Source organism: Microcaecilia unicolor, chromosome 5 (genome assembly GCF_901765095.1).
Source record: "Microcaecilia unicolor chromosome 5, aMicUni1.1, whole genome shotgun sequence".
Taxonomy (NCBI): Eukaryota; Metazoa; Chordata; class Amphibia; order Gymnophiona; family Siphonopidae; genus Microcaecilia; species Microcaecilia unicolor.
In genome coordinates, this window is record NC_044035.1 from 153,199,362 (window position 1) to 153,221,089 (window position 21,728).

A 21,728-nucleotide genomic window follows, 5' to 3' on the forward strand; every position below is an offset into this window, starting at 1 on the left:
CCTGGTGCTGTTGCCCCTTTGCTCTTTAGGGTTGTAACTGTCACAGTTGGGGAAGATGAGCCCTTGGACCATGATGAGGTTGGCTTTACCTTTGCGGTGTAAGTGCTATGCAGGCCCTCATCGATGGTTACTGCTGACAGGACCACCTGGGAAGGGAAATGGGGCTTGATATACCACCTACCGCCTTTCTGTATGTTTTTTTTTTTTTTTTTTTTTTGCAACTTAATTCAAAGCGGTTTACATAGTATATACAGGTACTTATTTGTACCTGGGGCAATGGAGGGTTAAGTGACTTGCCCAGAGTCACAAGGAGCTGCAGTGGGAATTGAACCCAGTTCCCCAGGATCAAGGTCCACTGCAGTAACCACTAGGTTACTCCTCCACTCCCAGAGAGTCTGGGAGCTGGAGAAGGTAGGACCTGACTCAGACAGGCAGAAGCTTAGGACTAGGCAGTAACTAGCAGACTGTCTGGAACACAATAGTGTTTATCTAGAGGTTGGCCCTTAAAAGAGCCCTTGAAGGGCCCCCCAGGAAGGGGCTCAAACAGGCAGGGATGGAAGCAGGAACTGGCCAGGCAACGAACAGTGGAGAGGCACAACTTTGGAAGCCTGTTGCCTAAGCACTGGAGGAGTGTAGAGCACTTCCTTGTGTTTAAATCATTTTTATTGAAACCAAGTAGCAATAAAACAAGCAGCATTTTAAAATACAACCCTCCCCCCCCCCCCCCCCCCATTTACTAAGCCACGTGGCAATGCCAACATGGCCCGTTTAAAGTGAATGTGCTGTGTTGGCAGCGCAAGGCAGCAACTAGTGTGGCTTAGTAAAAAGAGGGTAAATGTTTATAAACAATTAAGCAAAACCTACCCAAACCCCACTACATATGTCAAACTCTTCCACCCACCCCAACAGTGTGAAACAAACCTGAAAACAGACACATCAACTTAAGTAGATAAATTCAATACTCTCAGAGTAAGTGTGTGCCAGAAGTACTTCCAGATTCTCAGTCAGACAGCTGGGAAGAATTGATTCTCATACAATACATGCATGTCAATGATGTCATGACTGAATCCAGCTCTTTATCAGGCTATATTTTTAACCTTTGCCTCCCTTGAAATGTTGGAATTTTACTGATTCACTGTCTTAATAATCACCAGCTGAAAAGTGGTATTTCCTGGTTAGGCCTGGCACACCTTACAGACTTCTCTAGCATACAGCTCACTCATACCTGAAGCAGTGCAGGGTATGACACTGCAGGCCACACCAGCAGATTAACAGCAGAAATTTGCAGAGCTGTCGAGATAAACCATATGACTTGCAGTTTTGCTTTAGCTTGTGTTTGAGAGTTGAATGATACGGAGGAGCTTTGGTCAACAATGAAAAGGAACATTAACGAGGCAGCACCTCTTTGTGTAAGGCAGGTTAACAAAGATCAAAAGAATAAGAGACCAACCTGGTTTCCTTCTTTTTCTATTCCTATCTTTCAAAAAATCTACTTGGGCATGGTTTATGTGCTATTCTATAAAGGGTGTGTATCCTTTATAGAATAACGCTCAGTATGTAAAATTTTCGTAGCCGATTTATAGGCGCCACATATAGAATTTACCCCTATGGGGGCAATTCTCTAACTGGGTGCCAGGATTTGGCACATAGATGCAGTGTTCTCAGTGCTAATTCTAGAATGGCATTTGGGAGCCCAGATTCCGTTACAGAATACTAACGTGGGTCAACATCTATCCACCTGTCTGTGCTTAAATGCCAACAATCAAATAATAAATAATTGCTATCTGCATATGATACCTTATCTTATCCAGGACCATCAGAAGTGTATTGATTTATCGATTTTACAATCTTCACCAAAATGGTGTAATCAAACTTCACCAGAAATCCTCATTGGTTCAAATGATTTAAATCCTCTTTGATATATATTTTTAATGTATTAACAATTTTTATATTAGCTTCATATTTTTCTTAAAAAAGGTAATACCTCATCAAAAACAGTCCCAATGAATTCCTATATGAATTCCTTTAATTTACGTGTGCACTCGGCCCTTGTGCACGTAACCAATAACAGTCATGCATGGAGGAGCTGGTTCTTATAACTTATGTACACACTTGGCCCTTGTGTAAGTAACTGTAACAGTCATGCGTGGAGGAGCTGGTTCCTATAATTTACGTGTGCACTCGGCCCTTATGCACTTAACTGTAACAGTCATACGTGGAGGAGCTGGTTCCTATAACTTATGTTCACGCTTGGTCCTTGTGCATGTAACTGTAACAGTCATGTGTGGAGGAGCTGGTTCCTATAACTTACATGTGCACTCGGCCCTTATGCATGTAACTGTAACAGTCGTGTGGAGGAGCTGGTTCCTATAACTTACGTGTGCACTCGGCCCTTATGCACATAACTGTAACAGTCATGCGTGAAGGAACTGGTTCTTATAACTTACGTGCTCGCTTGGCCCTTGTGCACGTAACTGTAACAGTCATGTGTGAAGGAGCTGGTTCCTATAACTTACATGCGCACTCAGCCCTTGTGCACCTAACTATAACAGTCATGTTTGGAGGAGCTGGTTCCTATAACGTGCGTGCACAAGGGAACAAATTATATTCATAATAATACATGACCTACATTAAGACAAAATCTGCAACAAGCATCAAAATCAATAACACCCCAACAGTTCAGAACTTTGCTCCTCAGAAGAAGTATCAAATGCTTATTGAAATAAAAAAGTTACATTTTCTTGAATTCATCCGTATTTCATACAGCACAAATTCCCTTGGAGATAGATAGTTGCTGCGGGATTCCCATGGGAGTATAGTCAAAATCTCTGGTGACTCCAGAATGAGTTTTGGAATGCACTGAGAAAGGCAATTGGATCACCATATTGAGGCTTGCAACATATGGAGAGAGGCAGTTGGAGCGCCACAATGAGGCTTGGAACACTCATTGGTTCAATAGTGAATACCATCCAAAAAATTACAGGAGGCTGTTGGGGCTGGAAGGAAACAGAGGGCTGTGAGCAAGTAAATAATAATGTTGACTTGTGTGGGTATGGGTGGTGGTGGAGGAGATTAATTGTGGGGATAGAATGGATCTTAGCAAGTATGGGTTAGATTACATTGGGGATAGGCAGAATTTCTGTACCCTTCTTATCTGTTCCCTTCTCCACTACTGCCAACTCCAGACTTCGCGCCTTCTGTCTCGCTGCACCCTACGCCTGGAATAAACTTCCTGAGCCCCTACGTCTTGCCCCATCCTTGGCCACCTTTAAATCTAGACTGAAAGCCCACCTCTTTAACATTGCTTTTGACTCGTAACCACTCGCCTCCACCTACCCTCCTCTCTTCTTTCCCGTTCACATTAATTGATTTGATTTGCTTACTTTATTTATTTTTTGTCTATTAGATTGTAAGCTCTTTGAGCAGGGACTGTCTTTCTTCTATGTTTGTGCAGCGCTGCGTACGCCTTGTAGCACTATAGAAATGCTAAATAGTAGTAGTAGTCTGTCCCAGTATGGCAATACTTATGTACTTAAGTGAAGACCTGGTTATTTACATTGGCCTTATGTTCAGTCAGATTCTTATAGGAGATGACCATCTTAGCGTTGACTATTTTTGTTTGTATTGATACAGTATTTGAGATGGAATTCTGAGTGTTTAAGAAGCACCTTACTGGTAAATTATTGTTTATACAGATTAACTTGGCAACTAAGGTACTGCTTATAGGTATTCTTTTCAAAAGAATGGCTGATTTTTATCTTTTATTTTCCAGTAGGCCCTGGGAATTTTTTTTGTATTGTTTTTGATTGTGCATGTTATCTTAAGTTTGTATATCCTGATATTTTGTAGGGTTAGATTTTATATTTTTGTTTGGCTTTATTTTGTAAAAAAAACCTCAGTCTTTGGTCTCTGTTTTCATGTTTAATGCTTGTATAACTGCAGTTCTTTTGCTCTGATTCCGCTCTAATAAAAGTTCCTATGACAGATTATACTGCAGCACAGTCTTCTATGAATGGGTCAAAGGGAAGACCGAGAGAGAGGAAATGTGGCCTAACATACTGACTATACTTCAGGATCCGTGTTTCCTCCTTACTGTTTCTGTCCTCATCTCTGTAAAGTACTGCATGTATCATGTAGTGCCGTGTAAATGTTCAATAGTAGTAGTTTTAAATAATGCTAAATAAAAATGATAGTCAAATACTGGAGATGGTAAAAACAGCCACCTTCAGTCAGTGTAGGCCCCCTGGGCGTACCTGAATGCCATGGTGGTCTAGCAGGACCCTTAATGGTTCTGTGCTAGAAATGACCACCCTCAACCTCTAGTGGAAGTCATGCAGTACTGTGACACTAAATGTAGTGGCCATTTTTAGCATGGAGCCGCTAAGGGCAAGAGTGAGTAAGGTTTGCTCCTGCTCCCATCATCCCACTAGACCACCATGGCATTCAGGTAGGGGGGATGGGAGGGGGACGGGCATAGACACAGCGATTATGTGGGCCTAGGTGCCTAGGATTTTTTGCCCCAAATGTTTTTTTTTTAAAGGCTGAATTGTTGGCTTCTGCTACCACCACAGAAGAAACAACTGTTCTACACCTGCGGACCTCATTAGATTTAGGCTACATGGTGCAGAACTCCATTGCAAATCTTGCAAGCTCAAATCCCATGAGACTTGAACCAGAGTTTCTGTACCATGTGGCTTTAAACTTAATGAGGGCTGCATGTGTGCAGATGTAGAAGAGTTATTAGGCCCAATATTAAAAAAAAATTATGCTGTTAAATCTGTTACCAATTTTCAGCTAAATTTAGGAGCTTAAGTTTTCAACTGAAAATTCACTTAATTTAGATTAAAAGTTATGATTTTAAAATTAGGCCTCAGCAATCAAAACAGAAGAACACAGACCCTCGCAGTCTCACAAACCAGTCTGGCACAGCTCCTTGGTTTGCTTCTGCTTTTATAATTCAGGAATGATAGATTTCTCAAAGTGACACAGGATGGATTTATTACTCAGAAAACAGACACTAGTTCCAGAATATTAAAACATTTAACTTTCAAAGAAGGTAATCCAAATAGCTCTCGCATGTCAATTGAACCATGCTTCGAGGAAATTTTCCACCTGCACTTATTTTACAAAGATAAAAGTTTTGTTATCAAAAGAGGAGGCGTTCAAAATGACTACCCTTGGGCAATTTCACGGAAGCTGGAAAGATTAATGAAGGGCACCCTGAACAGAATAACATTTACCCTTTTAGCACAATATCTGTATTCAAATCTGCTTAATTACTTCCCACAAGTGAATGACTGTTGGTGGCACTCATGACCAACTCTATTGACACTTCAGGCACAATTCCCAGCTGAAAATGATTTAATTTTCATCAACTCTAGTGCCTGCCTGCTTACTAATTCTCAATGTTTGGCGCTCTTTTTAAGGTATCAAATCTCAGAAAGAGTCCCCCTCCTTGCATCGAGTAATCCTGTATGCTTTTGATGGATTAGATTTATATTAAAGACACTAACCTTTTCATATCATTTTCCAGTGAAGAGACTGGATATCATGGCTCAAAGTTAAATGTGACCCTGCTAGCGGTGCATGAGATGACTACCTTTTTGCTTTTTATATCACCATAGCCCAGGTCTCCATCAGTCTCTTTCTGATTTTAGGTTTTAATTACCCCCCACACACACAGACAAAAAAAAAGAATACCTGTGCAAAAAAAAAAAAAAAATGAATTCAGGAATCCTTTCACTAAACTGTGTTAAACACTAACATGTGCCTAATGCAGGAATAAAGACCTACCATAAGATGTGTTTTTGGGGTAGTTTGCCTCTTGCAATGCTGTAATCATTCCTTATTTGTTCTTTTGGAGGGCACGTGGTGTGGGTGGGAAAATGAAGCATTATCCAGCTAGTGCGTGCGCATTAGCACGTGCTAACTTAATAATGCAGACTTAACTTAGGAGCACTTAACACCTCCTAAATAGGTGGCAGTAAATGCATCCACGTTGGGGTTTTTTTTTTTTTTTGCAGGTTCCACTCACTAATGTGAACATTAATGCCCAACATGCAAAAAAAAAAAAAGAAAACTAAAGTAGACCATGGTAAATCAGGGCTTAGTGAGTCAGAACATCCGTGTTAGCACGTGCTAAGCCTAGATTTTGCTACTACTTAGTAAAATAGGTGTTTATGGGATTTTAAAAAACCCTAAACTTAAACGGCTGCATGTGTGTGGGTGTGTCGAGTGACTCTTAGATGGATCTGTGATGAACTAGGGCCAGTGCCGGGCAGACTTGTACGGTCTGTGTCCCATATAGGGCAATCCAGTTTAGGATGAGCTGGAAAGGGCTTTTACAACTACTTCAGTGGCTGGAACCTGAGGACTGTGCTAGGCAGACTTTTTTTTACAGTCTGTTCCCCGCAAATGACAAGACAGATTGGAGTGGGCTTCGAGAGCAACTCCAGTAGTTGGAACTTAAGGATAGGGCCGGACGAACTTCTATGGTCTACGTTCCAGAAATGCCAAAGAAAGACCATGACGAAGGATTTTACATCACATTCATTGTTGATTTAATCATGAATTGGTAATGAATGTGAAGGTTGGGCAGACTAGATGGACCGTTCAGGTCTTTATCTGTTGTCACTTACTTTTTCCCCTCTCCCTTGGCTTTCCTTGTACCCTCCACACAATTTTCATGCCTTTTCTGTGCTGACCCCTAAGTAACACAGATGTACAGACCTGAACAGATTCCAATAAATCACTGAAAGACACCATTTTTTTGTACGTTGAAGAACCCCTTATTAGGTTGAGAATAAACACTTAAATTAACAGTTTATAAACACCATAGAAGTCCAAGCCATAAGGTCTGTTAGAAGACTGTTTTTAGATAACTGTTTAAGATGCCGTTTTTCTAATGATTTGGATTTTACCATGCTTGCAACTTGCAGTGATGAGTTTGAAGACTTCAAGCAGTGGCGTCTCACTGCTCTGGCACAGTGGCCATCAACTGTAGGCCAGTCTCTGGGTGTAGATAGCTTTACTGAAGCAACAGCTGTTTATCAGCATTAGTGCATAAAAATAAGCACCAGTTAATCTGTAGCAGCACAGAATTTTAGGAGCCAAAGATTCTTCATGTTATGTAATAAAACAGATTTACAATGGTACATAATTCTAAACATTCTAGAGAGTCTGAACAATTCAGTGTTTGACTTAGAATAGGTTTCTCCGGCAGAGCAGTGGAACACACCTTCTCTAGCAGGAAGTACTTCAGCAGGACAAGAAATGCCCAGGGAAAATAGTTTCTCTGTCAACAAGCAGGGCAAGTCGGCCACACAGGTGGGCAGTGACATCTGACAGTTACAGATAGTGCCTATCTGTACCAAGCAACAGGTTGAACATTTTCAAGTTATTTCTGAGCTCTGAAGGAGCTACTCTGTCCTATAAGTTTATGGGCAACATTAAGTTAATAATCTTTAGCTATGTCTGGGTAGAGGGCTCTTGAAGGAAACTGTGGCCGCCTTAGAGTGTTTCTCATAGGACCTCAGGACCTCTTAGCCAGTCTGCTGTTCAGGATATTCTAATGAATATGCATGAGATATGTGTGCAAAGAATTATGGGGTTGAATTTCGAAATACTCCTGCCCGCTTAAACCACGTTGAGGAGGCAGGCAGGCTGCCGATATTTAGCAGCAGTTAACAGGGCAGTGCCACTGAATAATCGGCTCTAACCGTCCAGTTGGGGAAGAGCTGGTAGTTATACAGGAAAGGGCCATATTCGGTGCCCACAAAAGGCAGTCCTAACTCTGGCCGCTTAGCTATGCGAGTCCTGGCACTGAATATTGGCTGGCACCTGTATAATTTCCTGTTTGCTTCTGGTGCTCTGATCTCCTTTCAGATTCCTCCCCCCTTCATATCACCTTGTGGTTGGTTCTTTACATTGATGGTTTTCAACCCAGTCCTCAGGGATCACCTGATCAGTCAGGTTTTCAGGATACCCACAATGAACATGCGCAAGAGAGATTTGCAAACCAAGAAGGCAGTACATGCAAATCTTTCTCACGCATATTCATTGTGGATATCCTGAAAACTTGACTGACCGGTGGTCCCTGAGGTCTGGGTTGAAAACCACCGCTTTGTACGGAAGGCGGATTCCTGTGGTAGTACTGCTAGAGTACTGCCAGGGGTCATTTTGAACCTGGAGCTAGACAGGGTGAGAACTGAAGGTGACTTCTCTTGCCCCATCCCATCAGACTACCAAGGATCACCTCTGGGTAAGTATCAGGGGTGCTTAGGTGTCTGGCATGGGGGGGGGGGGGTGGCAGGAGGTTGGGGAGGGATCAAGGTAATCAGAACCATGGGGGAATGGAATTAGGGAGGGGGGACCTGATGGATCCCCCTATGTAGGTTCTGGCCCAGCTTTGAGTATTCGAGTCTGTGTTTTAGCTTGTAGCAGTCGTTGTTTAAAATAATGCTGACAAAATGTTTTTATATCCAGTATATGCTAACATTTCTCATGCATATTTAGTAAAAACATTCTGAAAATAAGACTTGGCGGAGCATCCCGAGACCTGGTTCGACATCCACTTTAATTTCATTGTCTACCTCCGCTGGATTCCAGAATTTACTTTGGAAGAATATATAGGGAGCAGTGTCTTTGGTAAAGCATGAGAAATGCCATGCTGGGTTAAGTCAAAATTCCATCTTGCCCCATGTCCGATCTCCTATACTGAGCAATCCAGGTGATAACTATTCAGCAGAATCCAAGGAGTAAATCCTTTCCTTGTGGCTTATTCTTTATGATAAGCAATGACTTTCCTAAGTGTGTCTGGCTAGTAATGATTTATGGAGGTTACCTTCAATAACTTTTTTTCTAAACCATTTTTAAATCCAGCTGTGCAAAATGCAACACATTCCACAGCTTGATTGTGCATTGTTTTAAATCTGCCAGCTGTTAATTTCATGAGTGTCCTGTAATCATTAAAGGTAAACAGCCGTTCCCTACCTATCTGTTCCATCCCATCGGTGATTTATATAGATCTCTAGCTTATCGCCTGTCTTGTCTCTTCTTCAGGTTAAAGTCCTAACCTGCTGTCTTGCTTTGTAGGAGAACCATTTCATGCCCTTATCACGTTTGTTGCCCTTCTCTATATCTTTTCAAGTTCCACTCTATCTTTTATAGGATGAGACTAGTGGCTTAGTGGGGGGGGGGGGGGGGGGGGGCAGACTACCCTGGGCGCCAGCTTGGCAGAGGCCTGGTGGGTGTCCCAGGCCTCTGCCAAAACTGAGGTTTGGCTGGCGGTGGTCCCTAAGCCCCAGCAGCAGCATCCCTACTGCCTGCATGCTGTGCCATCTGCTCCACCCCCCCACCCCCCAATGCAGTGCGGGGGTTTTATACAACCATGCATGCGTGAGGGAGTCCTATCAGTTCAGGTATGTGGTGCACGCCGGGGTGGGAGGGAGGGAGAGTAAAGGCGAATAATGGCACAGTAAGGAGGTGGGGGTGCCATTCTCCCTTACTACATCACTGGATGAGACAACCAGAACTGTGCATAATAATCATGGTGCAGTTGGACCATGATCCAAAACAGGGGCATTATGATAGTTTTCATGTATTTTTCCATTCCTTTCCAAATAATTGCTACCATTATATTTCTTTATTCACAATTACTGCACACTGAGCTGAGCATTTCAATGTAATATTCACAGTAATCCCAAGTCTTTGCCTGGGTAGTGATTCCTGATTTGTAACACATCACTCTGTACCTATGATAAATAGGATTATTTTTCCCCATGTGCATTACTTTGTCTTGTCCACACAAATTTCATCTGCCATTTAGATGACCAGTTCCTCTGTCTCCCAGGATCCTTCCACAATTCCTCACAATGTGCTTGTGATTTAACAGCTTTGAATAATTTTCTGCTATCTGCAAATTTGATCGCCCCAGTTGTTGCTCCTCTTCCAGATCATGTATAAAATTGGTAGATAGCATGGTTTCTACTACATGACCATTTAATCCCTCTCAATTTCATTTAACCAGTTACCAGTTCATAGTTAGGCCATTGCCTTCTGTCTCATGACTTTTTAATTTTCTGGGTGACTTTATCAAATGCCTTTAGAAAAGCCAGATACAATATATTGACTGACTCACTTTTATCCACAATGTCCTCAAATCATCAAAATCCATGTTGGCTCTGCCCTATTAAGCCATATTTGTCCATATGGCCAGTAATATTGTTTTTCCAGATAGCTTCTATCTTTTTGCCTGGAACTGAAATTAGGCCCACTAGTCTATAGTTTTCCGCATCACCTCTGGAGCCGCCTTTTAAAAAATTAGCATTTTCTAAGAGTAAGCAGAATTGAAGTCCTCACAGAAATTTGTGTCATCTGATAAGAGCCACGTGGGGAAAAATCTTCTACAGCATCAATTTTGGAAGTTTTTTAGAGCATCATCATGCATGCATGTGCCATACGCCATACTTCTAGTGCTGCGTCATACAGGGCTGCCTTGATTTGTTTTTCTGTGGAGCCGAGAGGACATTCTTGTGATCACTCAGATGAATATTTTTGTCTTTTTTTTTACATATCTGTGTTGCATGGGTGCATTCTGTTTCTCTTAGTTTTTTGTGTGTGTGTGTGGGGGGGGGGGGGGGTCAGTATTTTCCTCTTTTTTCCACATTCACCTTTGCCGCCCTTGTTTTGGTTGCTTGACATCCCAGTTGAATCTGTTATTTTGAAATTGAATTTATTGTGCTGCAACTTCATTTTTCAGTGATATATCCAAAAAAAGATTAGTGGCTACAGATTATGTAGGCGGAGCAGCAAGGCCGTATCTGAAGTTATGAGTTATTAGCTCATAACTGGTGCTTACAATACCTTGGGCCTGATTACAAACCCTCTCAATGTCATTTATGTTTCTAAAGAAGTGGGAAAGCATCCAGAGCATAGCTCATGGAAGTCTTTCCAATGCTGCTGCATTTCTTGCATGTGTATGTATATGTTTTGTTTGTGTCTTAAGCAAGTGGTTTATGTGTGTGCATCTGAGTGTTGTGTGTTTGTGTTAGGTGTGTATGTGTGCATGTTTATATGTATGTAAGCATGTGTCTGTCTGTATCTGACTTGGCTTTCTGTGTATTTGTGATCAGAAGGGGAGTTGAGAGGAGAGGGCAGTTTTAAAAGGTTCATTTCTCCTTTTACCCACTGCCACTGCTTCTGCGGCCTCCACCGATGAGCATCCTGTGCTCTGTCCCTTATTTATTATTTATTTATTTAGATTTTGCTCACACTTTTTTCAGTAGTAGCTCAAGGTGAGTTACATTTAGGTACTCTGGATATTTCTCGTCCCAGGAGGGCTCACAAGTTTATACCTGAGCAGTGGAGGGTTAAGTGACTTGCCCAAGATCACAAGGAGCAGCAGTGGGATTTGAACCGGCCTTAGTATCTGACTGAATCCAAACAGTCCATGTAGTCTTCCCTCACACCAGGAGGCTCTAGATCTGTACTTCAAGTTCCCATGTTGGGACAAGTTCTCAGTGCCAGGATTCTCAGTAGCAGGCATGTAGCTTAACTGACTTCACTCTACTCCTGCTGCTTGGACTCGTGCAACCTTTCTTGCTGCTGCAATGGCACTCTTTGGGTGTTTAGGGCTTTCCAGCCAATGTTGGTGCCATATTGGCCCTTTTTTTGGATTCTTTGTCCACTGCCTTGTTTCTTTCTCCCCTCTGCCTATGTCCTGGAGTCTTCCTGCCAATGTTGGTACTGTTTTTCCCTCTCAAAATGCCATGGTGATCTCCTTCCAGTTTTGGTGCTGCTTTACCCTCTTCCACTCCCTTGGAGTATCCATCAAGGCAGAAAAACCACAATCAATTATATTGGTTCAAAAAAACACATTTGAAAGGTATGTTTATCTTACTCTTGTAAGGATAATTCAGAGTGAAACAGGAAACAGAAACATTTTTATAAGTTGACCGCAAGGGATTGATTATTCAGCCAGTAGTGGTGAGTGTTTATTTTAGCTGCTGCCGCATTATTCCCTGATATTCAATATTCCCTGGCATTTAATATCCAGGTTTATGCAGCCAGCTATCTGTTATGTGGTTAAGTGCGATTTCCATTACATTTAGCAACAGATGAGTCCCTGAAGAGTGGGTTAAGTCCATCTACCAGCAGGTGGAGATAGAGGGTAAAGGGTGAATTCTGCTTATATATAGGACATCCCTTGCCTTAGCCAGCCAATATTCTCTATCTTTAGCAGGTGGTGGACTGTCTCCTAGCTCTTCTGAACTCAGCTGGTTGCTTGCTCCCTTTCTGGGTCTCCCAGTCTGGTTGAGCTTGGGGTGCTTGGCAGGTTGAACAGCCAGCTCGCAGGCTTATTTTCGAAAGAGAAGGGCGCCCATCCTTCAACACAAATCGGGAGATGGGCATCCTTCTCCCAGGGTCGCCCAAATCAGCATAATCGAAAGCCGATTTTGGGCATCCTCAACTGCTTTCCGTCGCGGGGACGACCAAAGTTCACGGGGTGTGTCGGAAGCGTAGCGAAGGCAGGACTGGGGCGTGCCTAATACATGGGCGTCCTTGACCGATAATGGAAAAAAGAAGGGCATCCCTGATGAGCACTTGGGCGACTTTACTTGGTCCATTTTTTATTACGACCAAACCTCAAAAAGGTGCCCGAACTGACCAGATGACCACTGGAGGGAATCGGCGATGACCTCCTCTTACTCCCCCAGTGGTCACCAACCTCCTCCCACCCTAAAAAAAAACTTTTTAAATATTTTCTGCCAGCCTCAGATGTCATACCTAGCTCCATGACAGCAGTATGCAGGTCCCTGGAGCAGTTTTAGTGGGTGCAGTGCACTTCAGGCAGGCGGACCGAGGCCCATCCCCCACTACCTGTTACACTTGTGGTGATAAATGTGAGCCCTTCAAAACCCACCAAAAACCCACTATACCCACATGTAGGTGCCCCCCTTCACCCCTTAGGGCTATGGTAGTGGTGTACAGTTGTGGGGAGTGGGTTTTGGGGGTGGGGGTTTGGGGGGCTCAGCACACAAGGTAAGGGAGCTATGTACCTGGGAGCAATTTCTGAAGTTCACTGCAGTGCCCCCTAGGGTGCCCGGTTGGTGTCCTGGCATGTGAGGGGGACCAGTGCACTATGAATGCTGGCTCCTCCCACAACCAAATGGCTTGGATTTGGTCGTTTCTGAGATGGGCTTCCTCGGTTTCCATTATCGCCGAAAATTGGGGACGACCATCTCTAAGGTCGACCTAAATTTCGCGATTTGGGTATCCTTGACCGTATTATCGAAATGAAAGATGGACACCCATCTTGTTTCGATAATACGGGTTTCCCCACCCCTTCGCCAGGACATCTTGCGAGGACGTCCTCAGGAAACCTTGGGCGCCCCTTTCGATTATGGTCCTCCATGCCTTCTCCTGACTCGCCAAAAAAAAAAAAAGAAGACAGGTCGTTTTCGCTCAGTGGGTCCTTTGGGCACTGTGGTAGCTTGCTGAGAGGGAGGATATTTGTTCTCTTTGGTTCTGCCTTTGTGAGAATCAGTCCAGGGTAAATCCCAACACAAGGATGGTAAGATCAGCCTTGTGGTGAGTACTGCTTTAAATCCTTAATTGCTGTCAGGTGACCTGCTGTATGTGACTTTCCTTAGCTTTTTTACTTATAGTGGCTAAGGCAGTAACATGCTATTTGTGCTGTTCAGTGCGCCGGTTGGCTTCACTGTTGTGCTTTCCGCTCTCCGGGCTGTTGGCCTCCCCTGGGACTTTGGCACCATTGGCCTCCCATGCAGGGGAAACTGCCATGGCTTCTTCACAGATGCAGGCAGCAGCTGCAAAAGCAGCAGCCATTTTAGAAACGCAGGTGGCTGAGTCAGATGTGGGTTCCCTGGACTCTGGCCCTACTCAGATGGGTCTCTTGGGGTCTTCTTCAGCTCTGCCTAGTCAGGTGTCATTTTCCCATGAATTTATCTTTCTAATGCAAGATAGGAAGTCCTCTCTCAAGCTCTCCTTTTGAGGTGGCGGCCTTATCACTGCAGGCTTCGGTGTTTAGCTCCTATGCGTCTAGAGTGTGCCTGAGGTTGGGTTCAGCAGATTGCCATGGTGCTGAATACTTGGCGGCCATGGTACTCCTGTACCCTCCTTGGAGATGGGCTTGGTGTACTTGACTGACTCTCTCTACGATCTCCATGCTTCAGCTTATGGCTTTGGCGATTATTGCTTGGTGGCTGTTGTGGCTTCACCACTGGGCAGTGGGATGCAGCTTCCAAGCAGCACCTTACCAGGCTCCATTTCGGGGTAGGCTTCTGTTTGGCGAGGATCTGGAGAAGTTGGTTAGGATTTGGGTGACTCCAAGTTACAGCACTAGCCAGAGGATAAAGCTTTTTTTTTTTGCTAGATCGGGTCAGTCTCAATCACGCCTTAAGGATGTGCGATGGTACAGGCCTGGATGTGCTCCGGCCTTTCAGAGGCCCAGGTACCAGCAAAGGCATCTCTTTTGGACTGCTAATAGAGGCTCTGCAAAGTCTTCCAGAGCCTCCCCGACCTCCCGTCCTTCACAATGATGGGGCGCCGGTCTACTCTTTGCAGGGGATGGTTGGTGGGTGTCTTGATGATTTATTGAACAAAATCATGTCAGATCAGTAGGTCGAGACCAGGTACATGCTAGAGTCTACAATTGGAGCAGAGAATTCTTCCTTGGTGTCCCATTGCAAAGTTCCACACAAGAACCTGGTGGTGCTAGACATGTTGCAGAACCTGGTGGAGCTGGGGGCGGATGTCCGGTGGCCAAGCAGGAGAGAGATTTATGTATTTTTTCATGCCGAAGATCACCTGGTCCTAGATCTCAAGAAAGTCAACGAGTCTCTGAGAATGGGATTATGTGCAGATCTTGGGCTCCTTGGCGGCCTCTCCTAGAAGTCGTCCCTTGGACGAGAGCTCACATGCAGCCCTTGTAGCATGCTCTCTTGGCACAGTGGTCTCCATTGTCTCAGGATTACAATTGTCAGCTCTGAAGGTTTCCCATGGCACAGCGCAGCACGTCATGGTGGATGCAGATGGGCAGTCTCTGCAGGGGAATTCCTCTGATCATTCTGGACTGGTGGGTAATGACTGCGGATGTGAGCTTGACTGGCTGGGGTGCCTGGTTCCTCCATCACAATGCCCGGGGGTGTGGTCAACTGCAGAGGCCAGCTTGGCCGATCAATCGACTGGAGCTCAGGGCAGTTCGCCTTGCCCTTCTGGTATTTTAGCACCTTCTGAAGGGTCATCCTGTTCGGATATTGTTGAACAATGTGACCATGGTGGCTTAAATCAATCACCATCGCCAAGGAGACACTTGGAGTGAGCTGCTGGCCTTGGAGGCCAACTTGTTGACCTATTGGGGATGCTGAATGTCCAAGCAGACTTTCTGAACATAAATTCTCAGGATCCGAAGGAGTGGCAATTCCTCCAGCGAGGGCTTTGCTTTGATTGAGAAAAGATAGGACAGTTCGGCTCTGGTTCTCATAGTGTCCAGGCACAATGCAGAGGTGTCCTGGTTTTACAGCAGAAGAAGGGAGGTGGGTTGGAGAGCATGGACATGGGGTTGGAGGGCCTGGACACTCTGTTACAGCTTGACCAGCCCCAGACCTTCTTTACATGTTTCTGCCCTGGCCTATGATCGGTAGGGTTCTTCACATTTAGCTGCATCGGACTGGCACAGAAAGGTTGGTACGTGGACATGATTCACCTCCTAGTGGATTAGCCTTTCCACCTGCCTCTCATTTCCAGGTTGCAGGTGCAAGGTCCCATTCCCATGGAGGATCCATCCCCCTTTGGTCTTTCAACCTAGCTGTTGAGCAGTTGTGGCTGAGGTGGAAGGGTTATTTGGAAGTGGTTATCATTACCTTGCTCCAAGCTTGAAAGTGGTCCACATCTCTGCTTACATTCGTGTCTGGAGGGTCTTTGAGGAGTGGTTCGCAGAGAGGGTTGTTTTGCTCTTTCAGGCTTCTCTGCCTCAGATTTTGGCATTCCTCCAGGAGGGGTGTAAGAAGGGCTTAGCGGAGGAGTGGCCTAGTGGTTAGAGCACTGGTCTTGACTTCCAGAGATGGCCAGTCCAAATCCCACTGCTGCTCCTTGTGATCTTGGGCAAGTCACTTAACCATCTATTGCCTCAGGATCAAAATTAGATTGTGAGCCCTCCTGGGATGTGGGAAATACCCAGTGTACCTGAATGTAAAATTCACCTTGAGCTACTACTGAAAAAGGTGTGAGCAAAATCTAAAATCCAAATTTTTAAAAAATAACACCCTTCTTGCCCAGGTGGCGGCTTTGTCTTGCTTCAGGGGGCATCTCTCTTGCTCCTCTTTGGCTTCTCATCCAGATGTAGTGTGATTTCTGAACGGGGTAGTACACCATAAACCCCCCTTGCATGCTCCTTGTGTGGGCCGGAATCTCAGCTGGTTCTGAGAGTTCTCCAGAAGTCCTGTTTTGAGTCTTAGGAAGTGTGAACTGAGCATGTGCAAAACGTCCTGGCGTTGGCAACAGGAGGCATGCTGTGGACTTCTGCATTACATAACTAGCGCAAGGAGGCAGGGAGTGGCTGGAGCACTTCATTTCTTTGGCGGGCGGGGCTTCGGCATACCCTCTAGCAGTGTAAAGGGGGTGCTACAGGTTTGGAGGGGGCCTGAGCCCAAAGTGGGGGCCCCAAGCCTCCAATTCCTCCTTCCCCCCCCCCCCCCCCCATGGCTACACCACTGATGGGCATCCACAACTTAAATCCAGCCATGCTACAAGGCTTTAGCAGGCAACAGAGCTTCTTATGAAGCCTGAGCCCTAATAAGTAATCTGCACCTGCTTCAGTTTACAGAGAACTGTTTTAAACTCCAGCCTTGAAGGGCTTTCCGCTTGTTAGACTTGTAAATCTGGCCTAGATCACAGACCAGAGTAAAGTGAAATTGCTTCCTGTCATTTGTGTTCTCTGATAACAGTGGAGCAACAAACCACACAGATGGGTCACATTACTTATGCCTGTGTGGAGAGGTTTTCCATAATTTTCTAGGTATGTGTAGTGGTTTCCCATGTGCTTCCAGAACCACAACTCCTCATTTAATGTTTAGCTAAGAGAAGTTGCCATTTTTTTTGTGACAATTTATATTAGGGCCATATAAAGAGGACGAAGGAATGTGTTTAAATTTAAACAGGTGAAAAATAAAAACAATTAGCAATTGTGAGTATGGAATATGTATTTGTGGAAATTACATTTTCACACTGTTTTTATTTTATTTATTTTGAAAAAGGTCCTATAACCAAGAACACAGTGAGCAGCTGAAAACAATATTACTAGTTCCTAGAACAGGCTTTTCAAGCCTGTTCTGGGGACCCCACAGCTGGTTGGATTTTCAGGATGTGCATGAGCAAAAAGTTAATACACCAGGAGCTCAGTATATACTAATTTCTTTTATGCATATTCAGTGTAAATATTCTGAAAACCCAGCTGGCTTTTGGCTTCCCATGGTAGGTTGGGAAGCCCTCTCCTAGGAGATAAGAATTTAGGTAATCTCTGGAAACATTGTAGGATGAACAATCATAAGACATAAGCATCGCCACACTGGGACAGACCAAAGGTCCATCTAGCCCAGCTGTCTTCGACAGTGTCCCATCCAGGTCACAATCACCCGACAAGATCCATGGAGCCCAAACTTAGAATCCCAGTCAGAGGTCATATCTAGGTAATCATGATGGCTGAATTTGTCGACTGAGCTCTGTCATGGTCTTGCTTATCTCTTTTAGGAGAGAGACACCACATTAGTAATTGATGCCACCATGAGCCTGACAGCATAGACCTTCACATGACATGTGACGTAAAGCCTGCCAGCACTTAACACTGAAAAATGCAAACCACTACCCAGTAGAGAGAGTGTTCTTTGAGAGAAGGAATTAAGGTAATGTTTTTGCCCTAACTACTGAATGGCATCAAACGCCGATGCAAGAGGAAGACCAAGCAAAGGCTTTACTTGGAAGCATCTTTGGAGTCAGTTTTGGGCCATATTGATCCGTTTGCCCAGCAAGTAATGGCAATTGTGACATCTTTTTGTAGAGGCCAGTATGAGAACAGTGCGTGCTCTTCTGAGTTCAGGAGCTTTGTTGACCTTGGAGGAAAGATCAACTCCCTACGCAGTTATTGTTGGGCTTGTTTTTGCACTTGAAGATGTTAGTACGGGCCCTGGAACAATTTGAAGGTTCATCGGTCACAGGAAAGACTTTGGAAAAGAAATTATCTTTGTTTTGGGGAGGTAAAACAGTCCCCCTGGAAAGCTGGCAAATATAACAGGTCTCAACCTAATGGGAGACATCGGAACTTTCTCCAGTGTGCAATCCCTTCCTTGCCACCATCTTCTATGTTGGGTAGTAAAGGACAGACTTCTAATATACCTGATGATGGAAGCTGACTTGTCAATGCAGAAGGGGGAGGCCCTCTGCTTGAGGCACCTTATAGAACTATCAGTACTTAAACCATTGGAATGTGTGCCTAGTAGTGGCCTCTGTCTCCATTTAACAGAGATTCAAATAAGCATACCTCTATTAGGCCTATTGGATAGGTAAGTCACCTAACTATGCTTGTTCTCAGAAGGTGGCTCAACTAAGTTTAAGGATTAGGTTAAGGATTTGGAGGCACCTAAAGTACCTTTCGGAACTGTAAGAATAAATGTATTTCCTTACAAGATGTTGATACTGCTTCATTAAAGATAACCTTGTGTTACATAAAAATTGAGGAATTTTGAAAATGTTATTACAGAAGGCATGTACATTTTGCAAATTGTCATAGATTTTCTGTTAATCTGCTGTGTAAGATCTCATCAGCAAGGTCAACCCAGGGAACAACAAGCTGACCATGTCCACAGATGGGCTCTCCTCTGGCTGTGGTACCTCCAAGTCTTGGGGATGTTAGGTGTGGTCTTATGCTTGTAACAGCTGCCTTCCCTTTAAGTTGAGCCCTTCAGTGCTGGCGGCCATCAGAACAGCTGCCTGAAAGGGAACCCAGAAAAAAGACTGGAAGCAAGAGCCTACAGGTGAGCACCAAGAAGCATCAGTAGAGGAGCAAGATGGGATCGCAGGATGCTGATACTATATCAAAGAGGGTTCCACTATATGTAGAAAGCAGAAAGGACTCTAAAGTACAAGACAACACTATAAAAGTGCAGACCAAGGTCTAGCAAAGAGACCAAACAAGACTGAGTTTAAATACAGATCTGCTGGGAAGAAGTAACAAGCATTAAATCAATAACTGTGACCAACCCCCACCCAGTGGGGCATAGCCCTTGCAAAGTTCTATTAGCAACTTAGCCACCTGCAGGTAGGTGGCAGAATTTCATACCTACCTACTGATATGTTAAAAATATACTGGAAAAACTTAAATTTCCTCCAGAAGCCTTGTCGCCAACCTTGAGAGTTTTTCTTTCATTTAAACAAAGAAGCATTAAGGCAGAAGGTGTTCCACATAGTCTGAACAGTTTGGCACTGCTGCAAAAAAAATAAGGAGGAAAAATTACTTGAGCAACACTCATGGTTATCTTTATCTTAGATCCTTATTTTGACTGGACATTGAGAGGGTAATTTTTAACAGGGTGCCTACCGTTAACTGAACAGAAAGATACCTATTTTGGTGCACGAAAGAGGTGTATTTTCAAAGCACTTAGACTTACAAAGTTACATAGGGGGTCTTTTACTAAAGATTATCTCGAGTTATCTGCAGTAGGGCCCATAGGAATAAAATGAGACCTGCTGCAGATAACTTGAGCTAACTTTTAGTAAAGACACTCATAGTAATCTATGGAACTTTGTAAGTCTAAGTGCTTTAAAAATGAACCCTGTAGGCACCCACTGCGGTAAAAGAGGCCCTGATGTGTGTGGCTAAAACGGCCACCGCTAGCACAGGGTCCCTATTACCGCAGCATAGTAAAAGGGCCCCTAAATGAAGTAATAATTTAAAAACTGTGTTAAGTTTATTTACTCAGGTTCTTTTTTGTCTAATGTTAACGTTTTTGTTTAAAGATCAGAAACCATTCAGTGTGACACATATGCAATAATAGGGGAAATCAGGAGGGGATAAATACAGTTTTACATCACCATATATAATCTCAAACACCTAATGTGCAATGAAAATATAAATCCCCTCTCCCCCAAAGCCTGGAGATCTTATAAATGTGCTGAAAAACAATCATATATTCCTTAGTGTCCCTCCGGACCGGCCCAGGATTGGACTGATGGGTTGTGCATGCCTTCCAGCAGGTGGAGACTGAGACACTTCTGACTCTAGAGAGCCAATAAGAGCCCTGGCCATGTTACCCTAGCTAGCCTCAGTATTTTCTCGGTCACCAGCAGGCAGGAGGTGAGCCCATTAGTCTCTCTTTCTTTACTTGGAAAAAAAAGGGGGGGTTGTTACCTTCTGTACCTGGAGAATCTTGTTGAGAGGGTAGTAGATAAAGGTCTTTTCTTCTCCAGCTTCTAGGGTGGTAAACTCAGGGGTTCCTGGGTTCCTTCCCCCTTCCTCCCCATCTCCCTTGGTTGTCAGGGAAGGGCTAACCCTTTTGGAGGAAAGGTATTTTAGCCTTTGGGAGAGGCAGCCACTTCTTTAGTTGTAAAACAAACAAACAAAAAAATTCCCTGAGGTACAAACAAGCAGTCAGCTCCATTGTGCTCTACTGGTTTTCTTTTGGCATTGCTTGCTTTTCGATTCCTCCCGCCTCTCGGCAGCTCAAGAGAAAAAAAAAGTTTCACAACCCTCGCACTAGCTAGCGGTTTTGTCGTTTTTTTTTTCTCTCCCTCTCTCTTCAGTCGTTCGGCGGCGGTTGTTTGAGTGAAAAAAAACAAAACAAAGGCAAAGAGGCACGAGAGCTGCAGATCAGCGCTATGGCAGAGAAATTCAAAAGATGCTCTGTTTGCCAGCGCAGGGGAGTGGGAGCACTCGGGTCTTGCAAGTTTTGCACCGCCATTGATACTCCTGCAGCGTCTCTTCCTCCGCCCGCACCCTCTTCAGCACCCGCCCATTTAATTGTGGAGGTGGTTGGACCTTCAGTTTTGGCGGGGAAGCCCGCCATTTTGTCTGCCCAAGCAGGCCCTGCAGCCTGAGAGCTCTCTTTTCCTGCACAGCCATCTCTGCAATCAGAGACAGTGTCCCTGGTACACTCTGGGAGGTCTCAGGAGGGTGGATTCCCCCCCTGAGTTTGTCCTCCAGATATACCAGGCTTTCTTGATGTACAAGTCAGGTTTTGGAGTCAGGGGTACGGGGAGTCCGCCTCCCTCCAGATCCTCAGCTCTTCCAAAAAGAGCTCGAGCTTGCTGGGATCCAGAAGAGGAACCAGCTTCAGACCATGAGGTCGAGATGCCCTTCCTGGAGGAGGAGGAAGGGTTGGCAGAGGGGCTTTGGGAGGACCAAGGTTCGTCAGAGGCAAGTGCTGACCCCTTACCTCCAGGAGAAGATCCCTTGGTGGTCAGGATCTTTCATAAAGAGGATCTACAGGAGCTCATCGCCTTAGTCTCCTCAACTCTCCATTTTGAAGAGGAACAGACCCCGACCTCTGAAGTCCGCAATGTGGACCTGCTAGTCAAAGGCACCAGATCTTCTGGGAGAACCTTTCCCATGCATCAGGACATTCAAGATATTATTCAGGTGCAGTGGGATGTTCCCGATTCCTCCTTTCGTCCAGCTAGATCGATGACCCGTCTTTACCCAGTGCCAGAGATGGACA

The 21,728-nt window shown here is 44.6% G+C and overlaps 1 protein-coding gene across 1 annotated transcript in view; it reads left to right on the top strand.

Annotated features, from left to right (window-relative positions):
• LOC115470354 (E3 ubiquitin-protein ligase MARCH8-like) overlaps positions 1-21,728 on the top strand; it is a 195,939-nt gene that overhangs the window by 6,378 nt on the left and 167,833 nt on the right. The gene's annotated exons all lie outside the window — the stretch shown is intronic.